General features: G+C 38.2%; 1 protein-coding gene and 1 long non-coding RNA gene across 2 annotated transcripts in view; one reads left to right on the top strand and one right to left on the bottom strand.

The window, feature by feature from the left end:
* LOC308066250 overlaps positions 1–26,064 on the top strand; it is a 600,281-nt gene that overhangs the window by 200 nt on the left and 574,017 nt on the right. The window lies entirely within an intron of this gene.
* The window catches only part of TMTC2 (transmembrane O-mannosyltransferase targeting cadherins 2), a 375,978-nt gene continuing 351,737 nt past the window's right edge, over positions 1,824–26,064 (bottom strand). Inside the window, exon 15 of the mRNA XM_080393255.1 lies at positions 1,824–26,064. This exon is cut by the window's right edge and continues 19,054 nt beyond it. The gene's annotated coding sequence lies outside the window, so the exon portion shown is untranslated.

The following is a 26,064-nucleotide window of genomic DNA, read 5'->3' as shown; positions in this document are numbered from 1 at the left end:
TGAATGAACTTTTTGGTCAGTTACTTCAGACTAAGCAAGAATAGCCTCTGTCTCCATTCTCTGCAACTATCTATTCTAAGCAGAAACCACTTAAAGTTTCAAGAATTTTTCACAAACACTGTACATTCATACATGGTGCGAGTGGGTAGCTGAAGCTTCCTGTTACTAGTCTTGTTAGATTGTTGTGGCCTCTCTGATCACAGTGCTGAGCACTCAAATTCTTCCTCCCAACCCCCCTGCTTTTTGATTATTTTTTTTTCCCCCAGTAGTGGCTAATGAAGCCTTACCTGACGTACGGAATTAGACTCTATAACTCGAAAGTTATAAAGTAGGTATGTTTATTGCGCGCAGATGCACGGGGGATCGCTCCTCCACAAGCGTGCATGCCCGAAGTAACGAACCATCTCACATTTGTACAATAAAACAAATGAATATTCAATTAATGCCTATACATATTCGTTACCTAAACCCCGCTTCGTATGTTAATTAGCTTATCAGTCCTTTGCCTGGAATGTGGTGGTCTTGCAGGTTTGTAGGTGATTCATGTCCTTGTGACCATGGGATCTTCTCCAGCAAGGGGACTTAGCACTCCCTCCCTCTAGATAGCATTGGAATATCTCTCATCCTTTTCTCATTCTTTTTTAAATAGCCCCTTTGTTAGAGGAAGAGGGGCAGGCGTCTCCTCAAAACTGTAGTCGTCTCCTCAAAGCTGTGTGCCTATGTGACCAGACACCCGCACCCATGACCAGTCACCATACCCACATTCCTGAGCAGACATATACAATCACAGTCGGTGTCCATTGTCCCCATTTCACACTATTTCTCCATATCATACCAACAGAGACTATTACAGCTTAGGATTTCTAGTCATATAGATAAAACTTTGATAATATATGGGAAACAAAATGCAAAAAAGAAATATTGAGGAAAGATATTTACATGACTGAAACAAACTTAGCAGTGTAACTAGATTCATGCTGTCAGGAACAGTAGTGGAGCACCAGGTACCAAACAGGTAGCAGTTACAGCTGAGAAGACATTCATTTGTGCTCACTCAGGGCTTGGGAGCTTTTTGCAGTGGGACAGAGCCGGAGAGGACCAGACCACAGCAGAGAGATTTGGCAACATAAACTTGGTCAGAAACACTTAGTCTTAGTCTTAGCCTTATGATGCTCCTATCCTGCTGATATGGAGAAATAGTGTGAAATGGGGACAATGGACATCGATTGTGATTGTATATGTCTGCTCAAGGAATGTGGGTATGGTGACTAGTCATGGGTGCGGTGTCTGGTCTGGTCACATAGGCACACAGCTTTGAGGAGACAACTACAGTTTTGAGGAGACGCCTGCCCTTCTTCCTCTAACAAAGGGGAGACGGGGAGATGCCTGCCCTTCTTCCTCTAACAAAGGGGCTATTTAAAAAAGAATGAGAAAAGGATGAGAGACATTTCAAGGCTATCTAGAGGGAGGGAGTGCTAAGTCCCCTTGCTGGAGAAGATCGGATGGTCACAAGAACATGAATCACCTACAAACCTGCAAGACCACCACATTCCAGGAAACGGACTGATAAGCTAATTAACATACGAAGCGGGGTTTAGGTAACGAATATGTATAGGCGTTAATTGAATATTCATTTGTTTCATTGTATAAATGTGGGATGGTTCGTTACTTCGGGTATGCACGCTTGTGGAGGAGCGATCCCCCGTGCATCTGCGCGCAATAAACATACCTACTTCATAACTTTCGAGTTATGGAGTCTAATTCCGCACGTCACTGCAACAGATCCCACAGAAAGAGCAAGAACTGAAGAATTTTTTTAAAAGAAGATGATAGTACATTTTTTTAAATAAAGAGGGAGGAAACATTTCTAAAGAGACTGTACAAAAGAGGTGACAGCAAACCATCAACTTGTGCAAATTTTAGGACAAATTTCAAATTAGTGAAGTATAAAAGCTAATTTTATGTCAGACCATACATGAAAGAGTAAACCAATCATGTATGTCAAAATTTTACTTAGATTTGATCTAAAAAAAATCTAAAAATAATACAAATTGTTACTAACTGATCAGCCTAGAGCACAGAGTGTGGGAAAATGTATAAAGAAGCTGTACTTTCATGGGAGAGATTCTGTTCTTATTTATATATGGCTGATGCCATTTATCCAGGAAGAATTGTATTTAAGGCTTTTAGAAATAAATAGAATTATAAGTGGATATGTATGAAACTGTGGGAGTGACTGATCTACAGATGGCAGTGATTTTCCTCTGCTTGAAGAATTTAGCATGCCAAACCAAGTAACCATTCTGGAAAATTGAGAGTCTGTTTGTTATTTGCCTACTTCTACAAGCATTACTTCTATCCAACTTGTTCTTAAAGAGCTGTCCATGTTGTTACATTTTTCTTTTTTCATGGGAAACTACAAAGATTCCTCTTCAGATCTTCTCTTCCTCTCAAAAGCAGATTTGTATTGCCAGGCACACATCACGCTCTTCTGAACTTCATTTCACTCCCTGAAGGATTTGGTTCTCTGGTCTGCAAGAAGTACTAAAGACTGACTGCAGGGGAATTCTCTGCTGCTGGTAGATTCTCTGTCTCTACACAAAGCCGATAGTGTTTCTAGAGTCAATGAAAGGTGCAGTGCTGTGTGATCTCAATTCATCTTCATCACAGTATGCAGCCAGGGACAAGATAAAGATATACTCTCGAAAATGGAGCAGAATATCAGAGGGAAAACTCTACCCTTGTTGAGCATGTGATTTGTGTGATTTGTATTAAAGAACACAACAGTACTTTTTCTTTGCATAAATAATTTAAATGCAGCAACTACTGTAGCAGCCACACAGAATATAAATTGCTAATTCCAGAGAATAAATCCTCGGATTTCAATATCAAACCATTAAGAAGTTATATTTGTCAGACCACAGCCAGTGCTTACATGGCAGAACTCAGAGAAACTAATAGCCTTTCTGTATTCAAATGGTAATTACACGAAGCAGAAACCCAACCCACCTTAAATCTTTAGCTATAAATGTTCACTTTTCTCATAAACAAATAAAACATCACCATTCTTAAAAGAGCACTTTTGAAGTGCCTGTACAATTAGTTCTAACCGTTTTGCATGCACATTGAGAAATGTCCCTCACACTCTGCCAAATCCATTCTTTTGAGCAAACAGGTCACTGCAGTTTACAGGAGTCCACTTCCCCTGGAGAGCTACTTCTTCCTGCCCACAAAGACTGCTGATTGTTTGCCCTCACATGCATCTGATGTAATAAAGAAAGCCAAAACATGAAAAAAAAACCCCAACCAAACCCAACAACCAAACAAAGAAAAAAAACCCACAGCAAAACTATTGGGTATTAGAGGAATAATGAAAATAAAATATCCACATCTGGAAGTCCACTTTTGTGGATAATTTGAAAAATTCTAAGTATTCCTGAAAATTGCAGATGCCAATGGCAGTACCAGCACTTTTTCTTTTCTTATGTATAGTAACTTTTGACAGGTTTTTTTTAAAGATCATTTCCTTTTAAAGTAAAACTTCCAAAAGCACTGTGTCTGCCTATTCAGGTGTTTGTCCATCCCCAGGTAATAACTGCCATGTAATTTTCATCCAAATTCAGCAGAAGAGGCTTGATTAGCTCCAGTGTTCACCGTCCTATCCATCTATTTATTTATTTATTTATTTAATGCCATTTAGGAAAACTCAGTGTTCCACCAAAACATCCTTCCAATATCAACCCCTTACATACCCAAAGGGTTGTCTTTGAAACAGTCTTTTCATCTAGTAATTGGTCTTACTTATACTGAACAGTCTATAAGGAACAAATAAGAAAAAATCCTAAACCAACAACAAGAACAACAAAAAATATCCAGCTTCAAGCAATATTACTTCCACTTAAAAATTCCTTCTTTCTAAAGCTCTGAAAGGAATGTTTTTGTAATTCAGACACATGAGAACGCTGAGAAAGACTTTTCTTGAATCTAATTCTTTTTTTTTTCAGGAAGTCCAAGTATCTTCATGTTTTTGCATTTAACAAGAATGAGATGTAGAAATATCTTACATCCTCTGTAGGCACAGATTTTACTCTAAATCTTATCATTTCATAGTAATATTTCCAAGAGACTGCTTCATTGAGGAGACTTCCACAGATGATTATACAGCTGTTTGTAAATAAGAAGTACCTGAAAATCTTCCTCTTGAATACTCCTGAAGACAGCTTAGCAAGGACCAAAAGTTGTTGATGTTCACAGACATCGTGGCCTTGATTGCTTTAGTTTTGAAAAAAGGCAATAGTTCTATCCATTTAAAATTAATCTAAAAATTGTTTTTGTTTCTGGTTTAGGATTTGGGTTTTGGGGTATTTTTCCCCCTAAAGGCTCTGATTTTTACAATATAGGAAAACCCAGACACTTATGAATGTCTATCTTGACACTTGGTACAGTGAGATGGGTGGCACATTGACATAGACTTGAGGAATCATGAACACTAGCTATGACAAAGTTCTCAGCTAAGAAACAGCTTCTCCACTGTGGTCTATAGAAAAAATAAATAGCTATAGCATAACAACATATTACATGGGAAGACAGTCTTTACGAGTTTGAGCAGTTTAATAGGCTTAGATAGTGTTTCTGTTGTATTTCTTATTATACAAACTCACTGTCCCTGATCAAGGAAATATTTTTTGGACCATACAAAGTAATAAAATTATTTTCCAGCTGGCAAATTAAGTAATCAAAAATAGAAGCGTTCCTAATACATCTACATGACATTCCAGGGACAAGTTGAAAGAAGCAGTTCTTAATGGTTAGTGGGTGTAGCCTGTTTGCACTGGAACAACTCATCTTTTATAGAACGATAAACATTCCTTGACCACTTTGGCTTTTGCATCTGAAAGCTAATAACACATGCTACTTCAAATGTATTTGGTCACTTTACAGCTGTACGTTTTTATAATCTTTTATAGCCTTCTGTCTTAAAACCAAGGTAAAGAGGAGATAGAACAAGGAAAAAGATCCTGTGCTGAGAAAAACCCCAAACCAAAACAGAAAAAGCCACTGTATTATAAAGCAGCTTCTGTTATATCCATTTGCACTATTTCTTTTATGCATGTCTAGAGCCTACACTGCATGTCTTAACTGTTTTAGTTACTAATCCATGTTTTTTAAATACATTAAAAACTATTACTTTTGCAAGTTAAAACAAGTGAAGAAGATAGTTATCCCTGTGATGGGAATTCCATAGTTACTCTAAAGCTATATTCCCCTTATTTCTATGGTTTTCCTTGTCTCATCTTTTTTTATTTCTGTGATGAGATATATAGGGTAAACACAATAAAGAGTTCTGTGCTGTTATATTCAGGACAATTACAAATGCTTATTCATGTGTACTAAATGTTTTGAAAATAAGATCTACATTCATTTTTTTCCTTACAGCTAAAATTTAGTCTGTCAGTTTTACTGCCTGTTAATAAGAAAAGGTAAGAGAAACAAAACAGGAAAAAATGCTATCATCTGCTCTCAACAGATTTTTTAGCATATTTCAACAATCTGAGTTGATATTTCTTTTTCATTTACTATAAGTAATGAAAACAGCTGAAATATTAATGCTGAAAATTCTTATACAGTAGGTTTTTCACTGTCGCAAAACCTATCAAAAAAAAGCCAAATTCTTAGGTGGAGGAGAGTCTGGAAATTGAGCAAGTGACTGGAGGAGAGAGGTAAATAATAGTGGAATTCTTTGCAGTAAACACTGCATCAGTGGGATTCTGCTGCAGCAAACGCTGCATCCAGAATTTATTTACATGGGCAGATAAGGAAGATAGGGAAGTGAAGATGATGAACAAGGGAAAAAAGAAATACATAAGAAGAAAATCCAAAATGAGGATGCTATAAGAAACAAATTTTAGATGAAGCAGTATCATAGTTTAAGCGCAGCAGGCAACTAAGCTCAATACAGCCACTGCTCCCTCGCTCCCTCTCAGTGGGATGGAGGAGAGAACCGGAAGAGTAAAACTAAAAAAAGCTCATGAGTTGACATAAAGACAGTTTAATAGGTAAAGCAAAAGACACATACATAAGCAAATCAAAGCAAGGAATTCACTTGCTACTTCCCATCAGCATGCAGGTGTTCAGCCACCTCCAGGAAAGCAGGGCTCCATCACGCATAACAGTTACTTGAGAAGACAAACACCATCACTCTGAATGTTCCCCATTCCTTCCACTTCCCTCAGCTTTATATGTTAAGTGTGACATCATATGGCATGGCACACCCCTTCGGTCAGTCAGGCATCAGCTGTCCCAGCTATGTCCCCTCCCAACTTCTTGTGCACCCCCAGCCTGCTCACCAGTGGCGTGGTGTGAGAAGCAGGAAAGGCCTTGGCATTGTGTGGGCACTGCTCGGCAATAACTAAAACATCCCTGCATTATCAACACAAATTTGAGTTTCCAGCACAAATCCAAAACATAGCCGTATACTAGCCATTATGAAGAAAATTAATTCTACCTCAGCCAAAACCAGCACAAGCAGTCATGAAAGCACAAAGGGTAGTTATAGACTCCTTTTGCTTGTTTTCAGGAAAAACAAGAAAAAAAAGAAGCTACAAAAAAATCTCAATATCATGGCTAATTCAGAGCCTAAAATATGCAGTAATTTTTTAACTTTATATGCTGAGCATGACATTTCATGGTATGGCATATCCCTTTGACTAGTTTGGGTCAGCTATCCTGGATATGTTCCCTCCCAGCTTCTTGTGCATCTGCTCACCAGCAAAGCATGATCTCCAGCACCAGGCTGAGTAACTCTACAACTACAGTCATGGCTCCCCAGCATAAGCACATACTCTGTTATTGTCTGACATCTTGTTTTCACCTGACAGCTGACTAAACTGATTTCAGTGTTTTTTCCTGATCTGATATGAATATTAAAAAGGAAGGAACAACTCTGTTGACTTTCATCCTCTCTTCTTTATAAAAATTTTAAGTTTAACACACTATTGTGAACTCATAGTAAGGACGTTGTGAGGGCGTTCTGAAAGTACCCACCTGTTTCCAACCTGAAAGATTAGGAAAGAAACTTTGCTGTTACTAGTGGCCAGCTATAGGAGACACCTGCAATGACTTAATAATTGATAATTAATACTAGCATAGTATGATTTTATTCAACAGTTTTTAAGATTTACTTAAGTTTAGAGCAGAAAAATAATTAAATGCTACTATCACAGTGTGTGAAGACCATTATATCCTAGATGTGTCCTGGCTGGGTCTGTATTTTCAAAACTGTTTATACTAGATTTGTGCACCCAAAAGTATAAATTAAACCTTGATACCACATCATATTTTCATAGAACTAACCAAAGTATATTTTGGCCAGTATCTCAGCCAGAATAGTGGAACAGACAGACAATACCACTGTTACGTCAAAGTTGATTTGTCAAAAAAATATGTTACAAAATTAGGTCCAGCACAAGTTTATCCTACACCAGCATTTTGAGTTGTGCATGTTTGATCCTGTGTTAACTGTCCCAAAGCTAGATTCACCAAATTTATATTGCAGAACTAGCGTTTTAGAGGTTGCATCAAACTTAACCTCATTTCCATCCACATATGAGATGGGCGTCAAGGAAAGATGTGCAGGAGAAGGACCCACTTGTCTCTTAGTAATGTTTGTAACTAAATGGAAACCAGGACTTAATTCTTTTTCAAAAGTGAAACTTCTCCGTTTGTACACCTCAAGGTACAATTTTTGAAAAAGACTACTGTGACTTCCTAGAATTGCCCTTAAACATTGTGGTACTAACCAATAGTACAAATAATGGCAACTCTGCCATAATGTGGTTTCCAGCTTTGTTGCATGACAAAGTGGCTCAGAAGCAACACCGCAATGTCTACTACCAAATTCCTCTGGAGAAACTCTTTCCAAGTAAGGCATGCTTGTTTTAAAAAGGCATCTTTGTGGGGTAGATGAGCCTGTCTGCCTTCCAAAATTCATATCTTGGCTAACTTCAGCCACATTTCAAGTGTGGAAGATGCTTCAGCAGTGGCTTCCTAGAAGTTTCAAATAATTTGACTTTAATTTGAGGCAGAACATTAGCATCTTCAACGAACTCAAAAATCATCATAAATCTCTCAGCACCTAGGGAACTAGTGAACTTCAAAGCACGTTTGTACCTTCTCTGGGGCCTTGATAGTATCAGTAGCAACAGGACTCTGTGGTTCAGAAAAACTCTCAGGAAAACTGGAGTCTACTTAATTTAGTCCCCAATACTGCTAGTTCCAGCTGGAGTCTCCAAAAATGAAGTTCATTATTAAGATCTTTAAAGAGCGTAAAAGTCAGGGTAAATGTCACACTCATTAATCACCTTCCTAAATAGACAAAGCAAATAGCATGATTGTCTTAACTCTAATTTCCTGAGAAAACATCATAGATTATGAAGATCATCGTGACATCTGATAGTTTGCTAAACAAAAAAGAAATATGAATTCTTAAGAAATGCAGTGTGAGGCACAAGCAAGTTATTTGTTCGCACCTTTGATAACCCTGGTGAATCAAGTAATAAACCAAAAGTGAGAAAGGCAAATGACATTTCCTATTTTGCACAAAATGCTGAAAACATCTCTGCTTGGCGAATGATGAAACTGGAGTTGTGTGTGACATGAAATAAGAAACCATCAGGTTTTCAAACAGGTTCAACCAAGTAAATACATACAAAAATAATCAAGGAAACATAGGCTGCTCCATGCATTTCAGGGAAGTATAAATAAACAGTGCTCTCAGCATAATCTAATCTCCAAAATTGTTGAAATTGCATGGGAAGGATGACTTGGCAGCAACTAGACCCAGTAGCTGGCATGGCATAGATATGGTTCTGATGTCCATTTAATGCATCCCTTTATATCATGCCTAAAGCCACTTAGAAAAAGCAATTTCTATGTGAAAAATTGTGGTAGATCAATATAATCTGTTACATTTCACATCAGTAATGAGAAAAATCTGAATGCTCATGTAAGAACCTTCTAAGTATCGGGTTCAGTAGACCAAACTGACAGTACATGCTTCTCACATCATTGCTTTGATTGACAGAAATACAGATCTTTGTGCATATAAGCATATACTGCACCTCCTGCACCTGTTCTGGTTTCGAAACAATAGCAAATTGGTGATGGATGCATAGCAGAATTTGAGATTTAATTGGAGTTTCTAGAAATATTCACACTCATATTAGGAAGCTTCAAATACTTTTAATGCCACACAAATCCACAAACAAATCTTGGTCACTCAGACTCTTTCTCTAACATGAACTCTGAATGTGAAGAACAGAAAGAACCTCTTGTCCTTGCAAATAAAACTCATACATTATTACATGGAGTATATTAGTTCAATTCAGTTAAAGGACAAGAAAAATGTTAGCAGAAAGCCAGAGGGAGAGAAAGGTGAGGTGCTCAAGGTATGAATGACCAGAATATACTGGTGTCCATGGGCTTTCCAAGATCTTGAGTGGAATAATAATTTCTTGCACCCAGCATAGAAGTAATCATGTTAAGGTGAGTAAATTTAAAGTATGTCAGATGTGATATGATGAAGCAGCATTTATTTGGCCCAAGTAAATGTAACCCTAGAAGCCTTACAGTAAAGAAAATTGAGGAGTACTGGTGTCACTTCTGGTGTCATGATATTGACTATGTTAACACTAATTCTTGCAGTACAAATAAAGTAGTGCATATTACACAAATCAAAGTAGTCAGGGTAATGAACAGCATTCTTCAGGCCAATGCAATGTGATAAAGTAACCAGCAGACAAGATATTATCAACACACAGTGCTGTAAAATAGCTTATATTACTAAAGAAAATATGTTGTCTCTTAGCGCTTCAAATTTTCTCCTTGGCCAAGACTACCAAGTCAAAGCAGAGGGGTTTGTGACTGTGCTGTCTACACAGACTACTTCACGCTAGGCTGCTTTGAATCAAAATTTTCCTCTCAGCTGGTAAATTCTCACAAACGATGTGTTTCAGTGCTTTGACTTTAGTCGTAGCTCATTTATCATAGCAGAGGATTGACTGAAGAATTCCAATCAAATGCCTGCCTGCTTTCTGTGCTGTGTGAAAATCTAAAGCTGCAGTTATATACTCAACACTTTTGTGGCAAGCTTGTAAGATCATCCAGAAAAGATGATCAGTGTGTGACTGAACGTGACCACTGCCAGCTTAGTGGCATGGAAGAATGTAGCCCCTTCCTTTCTCCTGGTGTGCGATATGCACTCGTGGGATTGTTTTTACCAGTCCTGCTCTGTTTCGGCTTGCTTAACAGGGTTTGTAGTGCCATCTTCTCTAAATACATTCAATCCCCATTTTGCAAGTAATTTCTTCTAAAAACAAACCAAAAATTATTTTCCTATTATTTCAGATTCACCACCACAACCTCGGGCTGTAAAAGAAGGAATTACTTACAGGACTTAGAAAGCTGCAGCTGCTGAATCCAATGTTTTCTCTTCCTTGATTTTCCTGGGTCATTTATCTTCTCATCCTCCTGCTATTGTTAAATATTCCAAGACTAACCTGAAACTGCTGATTGTTGATATCTTTAATGTCCTTTTCAGCACTTTTCCCACACATTTCAATATATTAAGCTTTATTTCTCTTTTTTTCTCTCTCTTTCTCTCTCTCTGCCTCTCTTTCTCTCCCTCTCCCCCACCCCCATCCCCACCTTTTTTTTTTTTTTTTCAGGTAGAAGAAAGTATAATAAATAAAATATATTAATTATACATCTAGAATCCCCACTGGGGCCTTCAAAGTACAAAACAAATGCTATTTTCTACCCTGCACAAATAAACTTTCTATAGTGGAAATAGAAGATTTATTTTCCCAGAGAAATATTGATTTAAGCCGAAATAAGTTACAACAGTATTGGAAAAAAGAAATAACTTCTGGCTGCACTAACAGATGTATTCCTTGCCCAACTGAAACTTTACAAAAGTATTTTTAACTCTTTCTCATCCACAGTATTTTGTGACCTGTGAAGCAAAGCAATTTTAAAATAGATGACTGATGATACTCTCCTGACAAAGTTCTCCTTACTGCCCTGTTACATCCCATTTTTGGACACAGCAAAAATGTTTCATTCTAGTAATACCACACTGAAAGCTCTGAGTTAGAGGTTCAGTCCAGCATAGTTCCACTTAGACCTGGATCTCAGCCAGATAAAAAACAGAATTGGTTTTGCTTCTTATAAGGGCAAGGAAAGATTTCAGAAATTCTTGATCTGCACTAAACCCCTTTTTTCCCCCACCTATAAATAGTCAGGAGACTGCCTTGTATGAAATCCAGGGTTTAGTCCTCAGTCTTAATTCAGTAACTCTACTTCACTTGTTTGAACTGTCCCACTTTCCATAAATAATTAAATCTTCTTTGGACTACAAAGAATAAAAACTAAAATAAGGATTTTAATCTATGTCTCCCACATCCTGCCTAACCACTGGACTATTCAAGAATTTTCCTTGACAAGAAACTTCAGGCAGCTTTGATTTTTTTTCTTCAAACATACAATTCCAGTAAAAATATTAGTCTTGACAAATTATCATTTTTTAAGAGAAAGCATTTGCTCGGAAGATGCCTGCCCAGCTTCTCTCAGAAAGGTGACTTCCTTCAACATCCATCATCTGCTGGTTTTCAGCCCTAAGTGCTGTCCCAAACTGTGTTGTGTGACCAGTGATCGCCTGTGGGGACAGAACCCTCCGCTGGTGGCAGCCCCGGTCTGAGAACATCTGCCTTAGTGCCCCACGGGGAAGCCTCAGGGCTGTAAAAACCCAACATATTGATTTGGATTTAGCAAAACTCTTTATTTTACCTATAGAAGTAACTCATTTGGGTCTGGAAGCTTGCTAGCTTTTCGTTTTTACTATTAGTTTTTAAACAAACAGAGTGTCATTTACTCTTGAAATACCATTCTGAAGTGAAAATGGATTCTGAAGCAAACTCCCAAACAATTCCTTTTTAAATTGACAAAATGAAACACTGTTATTTATTATTGGGGGAGGGGGGGCTTTTTTTTGTTTTTTACTAATATTATTCACCATGTTAAGCATAAATTCTCAAAGTTTTTTCCTTTGACGAACATCTACTTATTGATTCACAAATCTATCAGAGTACCTGCACATGGATAAACACAATAGCTTTGGATTTACATTTTCTGTCATGAAATATTATGGGAAACTGTTGACAATATTAAAAAATCTTAGCTATTTAAAGAAAAAATGTGGATAATTCTTCTTCCTATTGAAAAACCCCAAACATTTATCTTAAATGGTACAAGACTGCAGCTTTTAAATGTCCTTAAATTTGGACCACCCTCCACTGCATCATTTAGGGCCTGACATTGATAGTCAAGCATTATTCCAGTAAAATATCTGCTAGGAACCCTTCAATTGTGCATTCTATGAGAAGGTGTGAGATGTGCTATATTTCATATAACAAATTTCTTGCTGGACTAAGTGTTTCAGAAGAACTCTAGTTTTATGGTCACAATCCTGCACTTGCAATAATTGTAAATATCAATTACATTTACACATTTTCAATGCTCAGACAGACATACAAATGCTGACTTTTGCCCTAACAGTTAGCTTGCAGAGATAAAAGTGTAATCACAGTACAAGAAGCTGGTTTACACTCACTTTAGCAATCAGCACCATTGCATCTTAAAAACTCCTTATTCTGGACAAGACCCTCTTTTCCCTCACAGACTTCTGAAAAGCACAGGAAGGTGATTTGTCCTCCTGCTTTTAGACTGCAAGAATTAATACTTCCTAAATGTCTGAATTGTTTCATTGCAATGTACACCTCAAACAATAATTGGGTTTATGCAATGCTTTTTTTTGGCTTGCAGTTGTGTTACAGATGTAGAAGTAAGTATAAAGGGCCCATTTGGGGCTAATCTGGACCGGCCTTGCTCCTTAAAATGCCCCATGCAATGAGTAATCATTCAGTGAGCATCCCTTCAAAAGCTGTAGAAGTACACATGATCAGTGTTCTGCTTAACTCCATTCTGGGAAAAACCTCAGCCATCCCCTCTGACGGTGCTGTTTTCAGCATTCAGTAATGAGTAATATGCAATATTTCTGGCAAAAGCAAATCTGAAATGACAAGTTTATATGTAACTATATATTGTCTTTATTGACAAGTGATACACAGAGTATTAATTCCTAAGTGTGAACCACAATCATATTAGGCACCTAGTAGAATTTAATTTAATTTAATGTGATTTGATTTAATTTAATTATTTTAGAGTTTTAGACCAAAGATTCTCTAGAAAGGGTTGCCTCACTCAGCAAGTAACTGTTTCACTCATTTTACTTTCATCAAAATGCATATTTACTATCTAAGAAAGCAGAGTATGATATTTAAAATACATTTGACTTTTAACTAAGCTTTCATTCATTTATGATTTAGTTGCATTTGTGACAGTTGCATTTTTTCTAAATCTTTGGTAGTTATTCTTCAGAATGAAAAGTTATAGTGAGAAGTACATAGAAACAGTTTAAAAGACAAAAATAAAATTATACCAATATAGTTACAGCAGGGGAAACAACCATGCAGTATTGTTTACTATGCATTCAAAAAGCAGTAAATTAAAAGCACATACAGAAAATAAACGGTCTTATTTTTTATGTAAATAATGTAAATAATGTATCTAGTTCAGAGGGATAACAGGGAGACTGTTAAGGCACTCTATCAGAGTCCTGCAGAGAGGTAGCAATGAACAGGAGGAAACTCAGATATATTTCAAGAATAAAAGAGGGAAGAAGGATAAGCTGTTACACAGAAATATCACAGAACCTCTCTTCTCCATTTAATTCTGGCAATATTGCCATTGCACATTGCAGACCTTTTTTTTTTTGTACCAGACAGATGATTTTTTTTTCTACTTCAGCACCACCATTATTCAAACTCCAAGTCACTTCTGACACTGAAGTTATTTCTCATTTAATCTCATTACTTTGAACTGTAAAATCTATAAGCTATCTGAAATCATACGCTCCAGTCAAACTGTCTTCCTGAATCTGGGTGTTTATAAGAAGGCAGAGTGGTTACACTTTCTTTGTTGGACTGTTTCCACCATTCCAAACTGTGAATTCTCAAAAACTCATAAAATATTCAGGAGTTATTAAGGGAAGAGTCTATTTTTTTTTAATTAATTTATGGTGAACCACTGTTTAGGAGTTTTTCTGTATCCTACAGCTCTGTAATGTCTCTTATTCTATCCTTTAAATAAAAAAGCAATAGAAAGTAAGAAAGTAAGAATAGTGTACTAGGTTAAATTGAAGTGCCGCCTAGGCCAGTACCCCTCAACAGTAGCCCTATCCATTATCTAGAGATGATTGTAAGAACAAATGAAAACAGTACTTCCCCATAACACTTACAAATTCCTGTCATCTTCAAGTTGGGGACTTACTGATCTAGATGGAGTTCCTGTGTAGATAGTAACTATGAATTATTTTTTTTTCTTTGAACTTATCCAGTCCTTCCTTGAGCACCAAGTAAAATTTAAGTATCCACATTATACTTAGTAAGAGTCCTTTTGTTTTGAACCCATTGTCATCCGTTTTATTTCATTTGCACTTCCATCTTGTGATAAAGTTAAAGTGGTATGCGAGTTGAACCCTCGCATACCACTAAGGAATCTGTAAATCTGTATTACTTCCCTTGCCATCCATCAAGTATGTCTTTTCTAGATTGATGACTGCTGACTTTGTTGTTTTTCATGCAGGAGTTGTTTCATACTCTTGATGGTCTTTGTTGCTCATTTGCTGTTTTCCAGATCGTGATCCAGACCAAAATGATCAAGTGGTTAATTCAGAAGCTTTCTGCAAACCTCCAGCACCATTGCTTGCATTTGCTCTCATCAATCATGTATACATACTGTGAAACAATAATTTAGAAAACACAGAAGATGTGTCGTTTTCATGACAGTCTAGAAAATAAATCATTTAAATGACCCACAAGTGTGAGGCATTCAAGACTTAAGACAGGCAACTGGATTGCAATATTTTTGATCTGCAAGAATGAACAGTTGATTACTGGTCTATCATAAGAGCTGTGAAAGTATCCCCCGCTCCTGGAGGTCTCACTGCTGGGTCTCAGGGACATCATGGCAAGACCAGAGCCAAGAGCTGCCCCTTCCTGGCTGAGCCCTCCCATTCCATAATTGGGGGTGAGCAGGGTAGGGTCTTGCCAGCCAATGTTCATCCCACCACTCTTCAGGAACCTCCACCGATGCTGGCACTCCAAACATGGAAATCAAATGAATAAACAAGAGGTTAAGTAGATGTCTGTCCTGACAGCAAGATAGGGAGAGAGAGGAAGGGAAAAGGAGCTATCTGAAAGTGATCATAGAATCATAGAAACCTTTAGGTTGGAAAAGACCATTGAGATAATCAAATCCAACCATCAATCTAGGACTGCAAATTCCACCACTAAACCATGTCCCTAAGTGTCACATCAACATGTTTTTTAAACTCCTCCAGGGATGCTGATTCTACCACATCCCTGGGCAGCCTGTTCCAATGCTTGACCACCCTTTCAGTGAAGAAAGTTTTTCTAATCTCCAATCTAAACCTCCCCCGGCACAACTTGAGGCCATTTCCTCTTGTCCTGTCCCTGGTTACTTGGAAGAAGAAACCAACCCCCCACCTGGCTACAACCTCCTTTCAGGCAGCTGTAGAGAGCAATAAGGACCCCCTGAGCCTCCTCATCTCCAGGCTCAACAACCCCAGTTCCCTCAGCCACTCCTCGTAAGGCTTTTGCTCTGGACCCTTCACCAGCCTCGTTGCCCTTCTCTGGACATGCTCAGCACCTCTACATCCCTCCTGAAGTGAAGGGTCCAAAACAGAACACAGAATTCAAGGTGTGGCCTCACCAGTGCCAAGTACAGGGGAGCAGTCACTTCCCTTGTCCTGCTGGCCACACCGTTTTGGATACAAGCCAGGATGCTGTTGGCCTTCTTGGCCACCTGGGCACACCGCTGGCTCACGTTCACCCAGCTGTCAGCCAGCACCCCCAGGTCCTTTTACTCCAGAAAGCTTTCCAGCCACTCTGCCCCAAGCCTGTAGTGTTGCCTGGGGTTTGTGTGACCCAAGTGCAGGACCCAGCACTTCTCCACACAGTTGGCCTCAGCCCATTGATCCAGTCTGTCCAGATCCCTTTGTAGATTCTTGCTACCCTCAAACAGATCAACACTCCCACCCAACATGGTGTCATCTGCAAACTTACTGAGGGTGCACTCAATCTTCTCATCCAGATCGCTGATAAGGGTATTACACAGAACTGGCCCCAGTACTGAGCCCTGGGGAACACCACTTGTGATCAGCCACCAGCTGGATGTAACTCCATTTACTGACACTCTTTGGGCTTGGCCATCCAGACAGATTTTAACCCAGTGTAAAATACACCCGTCCAAGGCATGAGCAGCCAGTTTCTCCAGAAGAATGCTGTAGGACAGTGTCAAAGGCTTTACTAACGTCCAGGCAGGCAACATCCACAGCCTTTCCCTCATCCATTAGGTGGGTCATCTTGTAGAAGGAGACTAGGTTTGCCAAGCAGGACTTGCCTTTCATGAACCCATGCTGGTTGGCCCTGATCCCCTGGTTGTCCTGCACATGCTGTGTGACAGTGATCAAGATGATCTGCTCCATTACTTTCCCTAGCACTGACGTCAGGCTGACAGGCCTTTAGGTCCCCACATGGGAGGGATTTGCCTCAAAGGAAAATTATTTTCATCCCATGGAAAAACAAGGTTTAAATTAAGTACTACTGGATCATAGAGAGGCTGGATGGAAAACATAATTATGTATACAAGAATAAGCTGGACTAAAAATTTAAGTTAGACGGTAATTTTTGTTTGTCTGGTTTCTCACTCAGCTTTTGCAGAGTCAACAACAGCCCATGACTTCATGTAGTGTGTTACACTTACAATAGAGATTGTATACAGAAACTACATGAAACACACAGGTTTAATAATCAATCATGGAACTGTAGTGACCGGCCAGAAGAGCAGATCGAGGAAACAGTTTAGCAGACAGAAAACCAACCACTGTTGTTTAAATTTGCAGCTTATACATGTGCTTCTGTTGTTTGTTTATTCAAAAACTCTGTCAGTACTCCTCTGGAAAACATTACATTTGTCTCGACCTACAGCTCTGTTTTGGAAGAAATTCATACTTGTCCTTAAACAAGTTTTAGGTATAGTCCTCAGCAGCAATAGGAGATGATGGGGTCCATCTTCACGTGAACTTTAAAGCCCCCTGAATCTCTAGGTGTCAATTCCCTGCTGTGCTGAGCATGGTGCCAGACTGGCAGCATTGAGCCTGGCACCACCGGGGATCTGCAGAACAGTCTGGATGCTGCAATAACCTGTGCTGAGGGCAGCGAGGGAGCCCAACCAGGCAAAAAGCTTTAGAGCTGTTCTGAAGATGTAGGTCTTGAATATACAACAGGAAAAGTTACTTTGTTGTCTTTGCCGGGGTCTTTTATCATCCATGTTGCTCACTTAAAACATTGAACTTACTGTTAAGAAAAAAACAGATGAAATTTTAAGCGAGGGTCCAGACTCCTGCTTGAAAAAAAAACCCAAAACAAAACTTCCTCAGCAACTTCATTTTGGATCTGATACTGCTTTAAAAGCCTGCAGTTGAGCGGTTCCCAGCATTTCCCCTGCCCACACAATTCTCTCCCAAGAAAGGAATGAATTTGAAAGACTTGGCACCAGCATTACGTTCTTATCTTCCTTTACCCAAAAAGCATGAGCACCACCTAGCTCCTTGTAAGAAAGGGCACAAGACCAAACTTCAGGCTGCGGTTGAACAAAGAGAAAAGGAAAGATCTTCCCCACAGCACTGCAGAATGGATGCTCATTCACAAAGCTTTAGGTGTAGGCTGTTCTCTCTATCCTCCCATGTCACAATTCAGGTATTTGGCAGCTTCCCAGTGGCCATGCTGAGTGTTTTGTATGACACAAAGAACTGGACTCTTCCTGTGTGTTTGTTATGGAGACTGGGCACACGAAATGGGGTTCCTCAGTCTATTGCATTGATCAGTCATTTTTTTGTCTACATAGTTTGGCCTGTGCTAGATCTAGATACAGCAGCAAACATGCCAAATCGTACGTAGACATAAAGAGCAGAGGGAAAAAAAATCAAGTTTATCCAGAGCACAAAATTCAAAAAGAAAACCCCACAGCAATGAAAAATTGGCCTGGCTTTATGAAGTGACAGAATAATGCTGAGGCGCAAGCCAGTTACTATAATAGATGATTCAGATCTCCAAATTGGTGATATTCAGGATAATATTAATTTTGCTGGAAATTTAATAAAAAACAAAGTAGTCTAATGAAGAAATGGTAACTGTTTAAAATTGAGAGTGAAGACAACATTCTGTAAAACCAAACTGTCCTAAAAATATGCAGAAAAGACATGTAGAAATAAGAAACAATGCAGGATTGTTAGGTAATCATAATACCTTCTCACTTCCTAATATGAAAGAGAATTTTAAAAAAAACCATACTAGAATGCAATCAAGAAGCATCAATGTGAATGATGTGCCTCCCTTTTTGTTTCACTGCCCATTAAATCAAGCTTAGTACTGTAAGCTGAAAAAAGAGAGAAGAGCAGTATAAAAAGGACAAACTGGGAATGTGTGACTTATCAATGAGAAGTAGATTCCACCACACTGTTGCCAAATATAGCATGCTTTTGTTAAATGAAGATGAATTCCTGGTTTCCTTTTGTGCTTTTTCTTCAACCTTCTATTCTGTCTGTAGGGCATGATTTGTTTTTCCTGACAGTTTGAGATTTCTGAGCTACTGCAATATAGTGCCAACACACACTGTGCACAGTAAGTGAAGAAGAAACAATCTGGCTGTTGTTTCTTGCTTTGCAAATAGCAATTTGCTTCTCATGACTGTATTTTAGATCCTGGTACCAGAGGCCTGATTTTAGAAAGCTTAATGTTTCTCTCCCACTTTTATGTGTCTATTTAAGGTGGTTATTCTGATGTGGAACAAAAATTGGTGTCCAGTTAAAATAATGAACTGTGCAAGTGTTTGGAATATGTTGCAATACAACTTCAGTAATTACACAAGCAAATTAAAGTGGTTGTTGTTTCTACTTACTACTGGCCTTGGTTTTCTTAGGAACTGGGCTTCCGATATTGAAAGGGTTCGTCAGGAAGAACAGAGCATCAGCAGTTCATTCAACTAAATTTAAATCAAGAAGAAATTCAAAAGCATTTTTTAATAAATTGTATTTCATTATTACTAGCATTAAAATAATAGTACAACAAAAACTTTATATTTACTACAGATTAAGCAACAAAACTAACAGATTTGCTACTACCACTTACTTACCCTATTTAGACATCCATTGGCTATGGCTGATATGAAGCCAAATTTCCAACAACAAATTTTAGATCTTTTGCCAAATAGTAATGATATCATGTCAAGAATTTCATAAAACATATAGTGCTATAAATCATATGCCATGTGCAATTAAATATACATTTCATTTAGATTTAATAGGCTACTTACTGCATGATCTTCTTATGTCATAAATTATCATGGCTCTATTGAAGTCAGTGGAGCCTGTTTATACCAGCTGAATCTCTTCTCCTTACTGTTGGATGATTAACGTTGCTTTTTAATGTTCAGTAGAAAAATGTGTTGTGATACTGAGAGACATCAAGAAGAGAACAAGCAAATAAACATTAGAACTGCTTTGGGACTTTCCAAGAGATGCTGAAAGCCAATATTTGGGTAGAAAAATAAAAGCATGAATCTCATGATAATTGGTTTACAAGTTATTCTGATTACTTTATTTGAAAACCTTTAAATTAACTCCCATGTTAAAAGGGGAGAGGGAAAAGAAGTAGTACTGAAAATGAGTCCTGCTTAAAACTAGCCATTAATCACACGTGAAGTAAAATGACTGATTGCCTAGTCTAGAGATTATTGAAGATCAGACTGATTCTCCAGTAACAACCATTCTTAAACACTGGATTACATAAAACAATCCAGAACAAACCAGTTTAATTACTTGTACTTTTGTCTGCTCAAGAATGTGACAAGTTAGTTTGTAAATGGTCGATCTAATGAAGGAAGTCAGCTGTTCACATATATCAGTATTGGTTGCTCAGTGCCATTTTATCCCTTAAAGTAACCTGTTCTTTTTCTTTTATTTAATAGCCCGCTTGCCTGTGTTTATATTTCTGAAAAAGACTGAAGACATAATGACCTTCACAAAATAATTAAATGTGATAATTCTGGATTATCCCTTAATTAAGTCACAGCTTTGAAACACCCTTTGTGATTCTATCAACAACTGATTGCAGATAATCTTGAGATAAAACAACTAATCTTCTTTCCTTTTTGATTACTTTCCTTGCTCCCTTACCTGAAAACAGTTAGTAACATTATTTGCCTTCATTATCATTCATCTGTGTATTTGGACTTTTAGTTTTATTTACAGGTTTATGCTCATGTTTTCAAGGGATTTTGCCACAAAAATTCAGGACAAGGGGTTGGGCACCTCTGCTCTGTTTCTGCTATTCACCAATGGCTTTCACAGTAGTAGTGGCTCCACATCAGCCACATGGGGTTTTTCTTGTGTTAAACTCTTAGACTGGTTCCTGAGAACATTCAAAGGTCTGCTGTATAGATCCAGTATTCTCAGTACTCAGTGTGACAATGTCCAAATAGCTCCTGTCAAGTTGCCAAGAGAGTAGTGGTGGGTTTTGGAAAGGACAGAACATGTTAAGGAAACTGGAGCTGACGTGAAATGTAACTTCACAGGATTATTTTAATTGCCCTACTTAATTAATGGAAAACCACACAGAATGCCTTAAAACCCCCGGAGATCAATATAATCCCTGTTACATTCTATATGACCTCATTTTGGGAAACAGCATCTGCCATTGAAGTAGCTTTGCTGGACATAAAGGTTTTCACAATAGTTTAGAAAAACAAGATCTACTTAGACCTTTTCTGAAGAGGCTTACACACTTGTTAGTGGGCTATTTCTCTTTCATCCCTATTAATGCCTGTAACGGTTGTTCATAAAGGCCAACATTACCCTAATAAAGCTAATCTCTCCCTTTATATTCAATTCAAAAAGGCAGAGGGTCATTTAGAAGAGCTACGTCAGGTCTATCTTTCCCATTAAATTGTAGCAAGAGTCTAGGGAGATTTATATCATCACTTGTGAATATCCTTCTCCAAAATTTTCCCATGTAAAAATAACTCACAGTTTCAGGCTGTTTCCTGTAAACTATAAAATAATTACAACTGCCATTTGCCTTTCTTTTTCATACATTTCATGTTGTTCAGAAACATATTAACAGCAAACCAGCAGTTGATTATTAACAGACAGGTTGCAGAGCAGTTTATAATGAGCTGGAATGTACCACCAAGGTGAAGACTAAGAAAGAGGAATAGATAGAAATTACGGCTCCAGCAGCAGGCATAGGTAGAAAGCAGTTGTGTTACAACTTTTCGTTAAAACATAGCTGTCAAATTGGCGCACAAATTTTCTTGATGGTAAAAGGAAATAGAATTTTTTTTTACATGATACAGATTTTATAATACCTACACACTGAAAATGCCAATCTTTGAGGGGTCCCTGGACTTTAAAATAAATATCTATATTAAGTAATTTGTTAAGATGAGAGCAATATTTGAACCAGTATCTTAAAAATCTCTGAAATATATCTGCATTCTGATTATTATTACCAGGAATAAATAGAGAAATCACCATGTTCCAAATCGGATTTCTGCACATGAAATAATCAAGGAGTTTGTGGACTGCTGAGAAAAACTCAAATGCATAACAGCATTGCTAAGTAGATTTATTGTGCATTAAGTGTTATGTCACCACTGAAAATCAACCTATGATTTCAATGGCAAACTAAATTCCTGCAAATATTAAATGCATTATTTCATTCCTATGCTTTATGAGCCATGAATGATACCGAGGAACTTTCCCAAGTTTTAAGAAGAAATTTTCGAAAGGTGTTTCCAAAACCAAGCCCATTTCTGCCATAATTTTTTTCACAACTGTGTTGTCATCTCACACACACATGCAGACACACACACATACCCTTATAATCACAGTAAAATAACAAAGGGATCAGAATTTTCCAACTCCATAAACTGCCAGCTGATGCTTAAAAAATAGCCTCAGATTTATATACAAACTTAGTAGATATTTTAGGTAACAAACACAAACTTACACCTGAAATACAGTGGATCTGCCAGCTGGAATATTCAACAGATCAGACTGGCAAACAGAAGCCATCTATCAAATAAACAGACACAGTTATAAAAATGGCATGAATTCAAATAACAATCCTCTGTGCTTTCAGGTTTGGTTTTTTGTTTGTTTGTTTTTTCAAGAGAAACCATTAGTAATGAGCTAGAAATGCAAGCTAAATTGTAAAGTAGTCACTATATCACAGTAAAAGAGACCTCCTGTATCTTGGACATAAAAGAAGGCAAGATGTTATCTCTCAACAGCTATGTTTCCATGTGTGACAAGAAATAATATTATTTTGTGGTCAGCTATATAAAGTTTCAATAAAAAAGTCAATATTACATGACCCTTCAAGAAAACTAAACTGAGACTTATTAGAGAAGTGAGTTTTATGCCTGTGATGTTTTAATCATGATTTTGATATGTATATTGGTGTCTTCTAAAAAACCTATCAAACACAGAACATTATCAATAAACATCTAGACAGGCATAACTTAAACTACTGCATACTAATCAAATACTCTCAGGCTTAATTTTTTTGGTGGTTTCTTTTGTTTTTTGGGTTTGAGTGGGTTTGGGGATTTTTTGGTCTTGTAACACATAGAGTTGGATTCTGCTGGAGGGTGAGCCCATAAGTTGATAAGCTTCACCCAAGAATGTCAGGTATGGCAGGATACTTTTTGGTTACCCATTGTGGCTTTGAACAATCTACCTGTGAAGGTGGGGTTTTCCTTTTTTCTCCTCCTTGTACATAACATAAAGTACTTTACAGGACTAGAATTTGCTACTGGTTCCACTTTTCCTTACTAAGTCTTCCCAAACCATTGACCGGGATTTCAGACTGGGATTTCTTCTGACTGGCTGAGAGGTGTTTGAACACTGCTGTCTCTTCTAGTTAGCCTGTAAACTCCTTACAGAAGAGACTGTATCTTGTCTGTGTGTGAAGAGCACCATGCTACCCTTACTAAGTAACAAATGATGGCATTTTCCTCTGCCTGTCACTTTGCATAGCAACAGCCTGTCCTTCACTGTCTCTTTCTTGGGCTAGAGGATGAAAGCCAATGTAACTAGGAAATGGCACCAGGAGTATCTAGAAGGTGACCAATATGAAGACCTATTCAGATTCAAATTGTTACTCCATTTAGACTGTCCCAAACTGATGGCTGGTGACTCTTTTTTTCCCCCCTAAGCTATCAGTTGATTGGTTCATAAGAGCACAGTCCAACACCGTCAAAGTCAATGACAACACAATAATTTACTTCAGAAGGATGGAAATTGAACTCTGTGTGAGAGAAAATGGTTATCATGTTGCTTAGCTGTTCTTTTCCCAGCTCCCAAAGAAATATTTTCTCCTTCATGGATTAAGAATATGGGTGTATGTTATAAGTCTAGTGTGTATACAAATTGTGAGGCTTTAGAAAGAAAGGAGACACAACGAGCCACAGGTGGTTCGCAGCTCAAACCAGGTATCTGCAGATGTAATACTCTCAAGGTATTCAGTCCCTGGCTCAGAAACTTATATCCAACCCTGCTGCAACTTCCACTCAACATGTATGCATATGTATACACACACAATTAGTGCTCTACTTGAAATATCTTCTATTATAAGCTTACTGTGATGTTCCTCTTTTCTCCACGGCCACAACAAAGCAAGTTGCTGAGCAGTACCCAAACTAGAATCAGAAAAGAATGAGAGAATGAATGCAAAAAATGGCTTTGCATTCTAACTTCAGACGGTAAGTAAAGTAGGCTGTGCCATCTGCTGAACAATTTGCCTCCACGCTGTCTTGTCTGCCACTTGTTTAACACGGAATGTTATATGTCACTCTGACAAGAGTGCAACATTAACAGGCCCTAACAGGGTATGTCTCTCAATGGGATGACAGCTGACATCGACTCTGCCTCTGAAATACTGCCAGTTTCATTTCTATCCTTCAGACTAATTTCTCAAGATTATTGATGATAGTTGGAGACTGAGTTTGCAGCACGCTGAGTTTAGCTCCTCACAATTACTGCCTGTTCTTTCCAGAAGGGAGGCCTGTGGATGTTATGACAATATCATTTTATTCTTTTAGTTCACATCTTTTTTTCTCTGTTTTTATCACACTCACTCTGTCATCTTTCCTGCCTTTACCGTGATTTTTTTTTTTTTTTTGATTAATGCTGCCTCCTCATAAAGAAACCCCAAGCTCCTATGCTCAGTCTCTTCCTGCCTGCCATCCCTACCCTTGGTGCAGAGGTACTCAGAGGAATTGCTGTGGCAGGGTACAGAATTTTTGGACACTGGGTGGCTGCTCTGACATGCCTGCTGTTAACCCAGTGCACTAAAAGCAGCCATGTCATACAATGTGCTACGATCCCTCCAGATACTTCAAACAGAAAACTATCTACTATCACTAGCTGTTTACTAGAACTGTCACGGTTGCTAGGTTTGTCTCACTTTTGTACACTCCTATCAGACCAGGCTCTTCCATTAAATTTTCCTTTTTTTTCTTCCACCTGTAGAACCAGAAGCTAATAAAACTTTCCAAATAATAATAACTACTGATCACTTTGCAGATCCAGCAGCATATAAAACATTTCATGCTTTCTCTCTTTGAGAATGTGATTTGTGGTCCTGTTAAAATAGAGTATTTTATATAGCAGTTGGAACAAACCATGGGAGCAACTTCATTAAAAAAACAGTTATAGAGAGGTTACTGAAACAAAAGTAGCCTTAGCACTGGTAAGGCTTATGAGCTCCAGCACAGCGATGTATTAACATGTCTTTATGGCTTCCAGGCCTGAGCTGGCTTCCATTCAGACAGCTCAGTGTGCAAGCAGATCAAACGCATGACTGTCTGCACCCGTCTGTGCAGACAAAGCCTCGGCTGCTTTTTTCTGACTCATCCTGCTTAGGCTGGTTTTGATGCTCCCCAATGAAAACACACTAAAGCCATTAAAAGTATTTATGCATGCTCTCCTAAGGCCCCCAAAGCTAAGTGCTGGTGGTCAGCAGGGCTTCCATCTCTTTTCTTGTTGGAAAGGCTCTGCTGAGTAATCAGACCCATAAGCTGTACTACACAGCACACACAATTAAAATAATGCCAGCGACTAATAAAGACTCAGTATTAGCTTTACTAAAGACCAGCTCGTCCTACTGAATTTCATTTACAAATGGAGTTAACTACACTTTTTAGCTCAGTATACACATGGACCATCATAGCTTAGGTTTGATCTGGAAGCAGCAGTCAGAATTGAGCATATCATGAATCAGGCCCATGACTGAAACACACTATCTAATAAAAGCAGTGCATTTTCTCCAGTTCCCAAACTGCAGGAAAACTCAATGATCTTTATTTTATTAAAAAGGCTCATTGCCACATGCTGCTATCGTGCCACATCTGAACAGCAACATAATGTTCCTTTGTTCTTCTGTTGTGGAATCACCACCCCTTATGGAAATGTTTACTAATACTAAACATACATCATCTTCTAAGAGCTATAGACTAGCAAAAATATATCAAAGTTGTCCTTGGCTTTCTACATTCTTCTCAGTAGAGAGAGTCAAGTTGCAGATAGAGTCAAGTTGCAGGTCAAAGCAGTCAGTATTTGCAAGCTTTCAGATATCTATGGCTAGCACATAAAATGTTTACATAAACCCCTTGATAAAAAACATTGTATACAGCTTTGCTTTACTGGCACAACAGAGCACTTGAAAGTAAGGATAAATCTTGCCCAACCAATAGGTGCAATTTTTCCACAGACTGGTCTGAAACACTTTAACAGGCTTCCTC

This window comes from Falco punctatus (genome assembly GCF_963210335.1).
Source record: "Falco punctatus genome assembly, chromosome: 6".
Classification (NCBI taxonomy): Eukaryota; Metazoa; Chordata; class Aves; order Falconiformes; family Falconidae; genus Falco; species Falco punctatus.
Note: the sequence above shows the minus strand (reverse complement) of the source record. Positions and strands in the feature narration are given on the sequence as shown.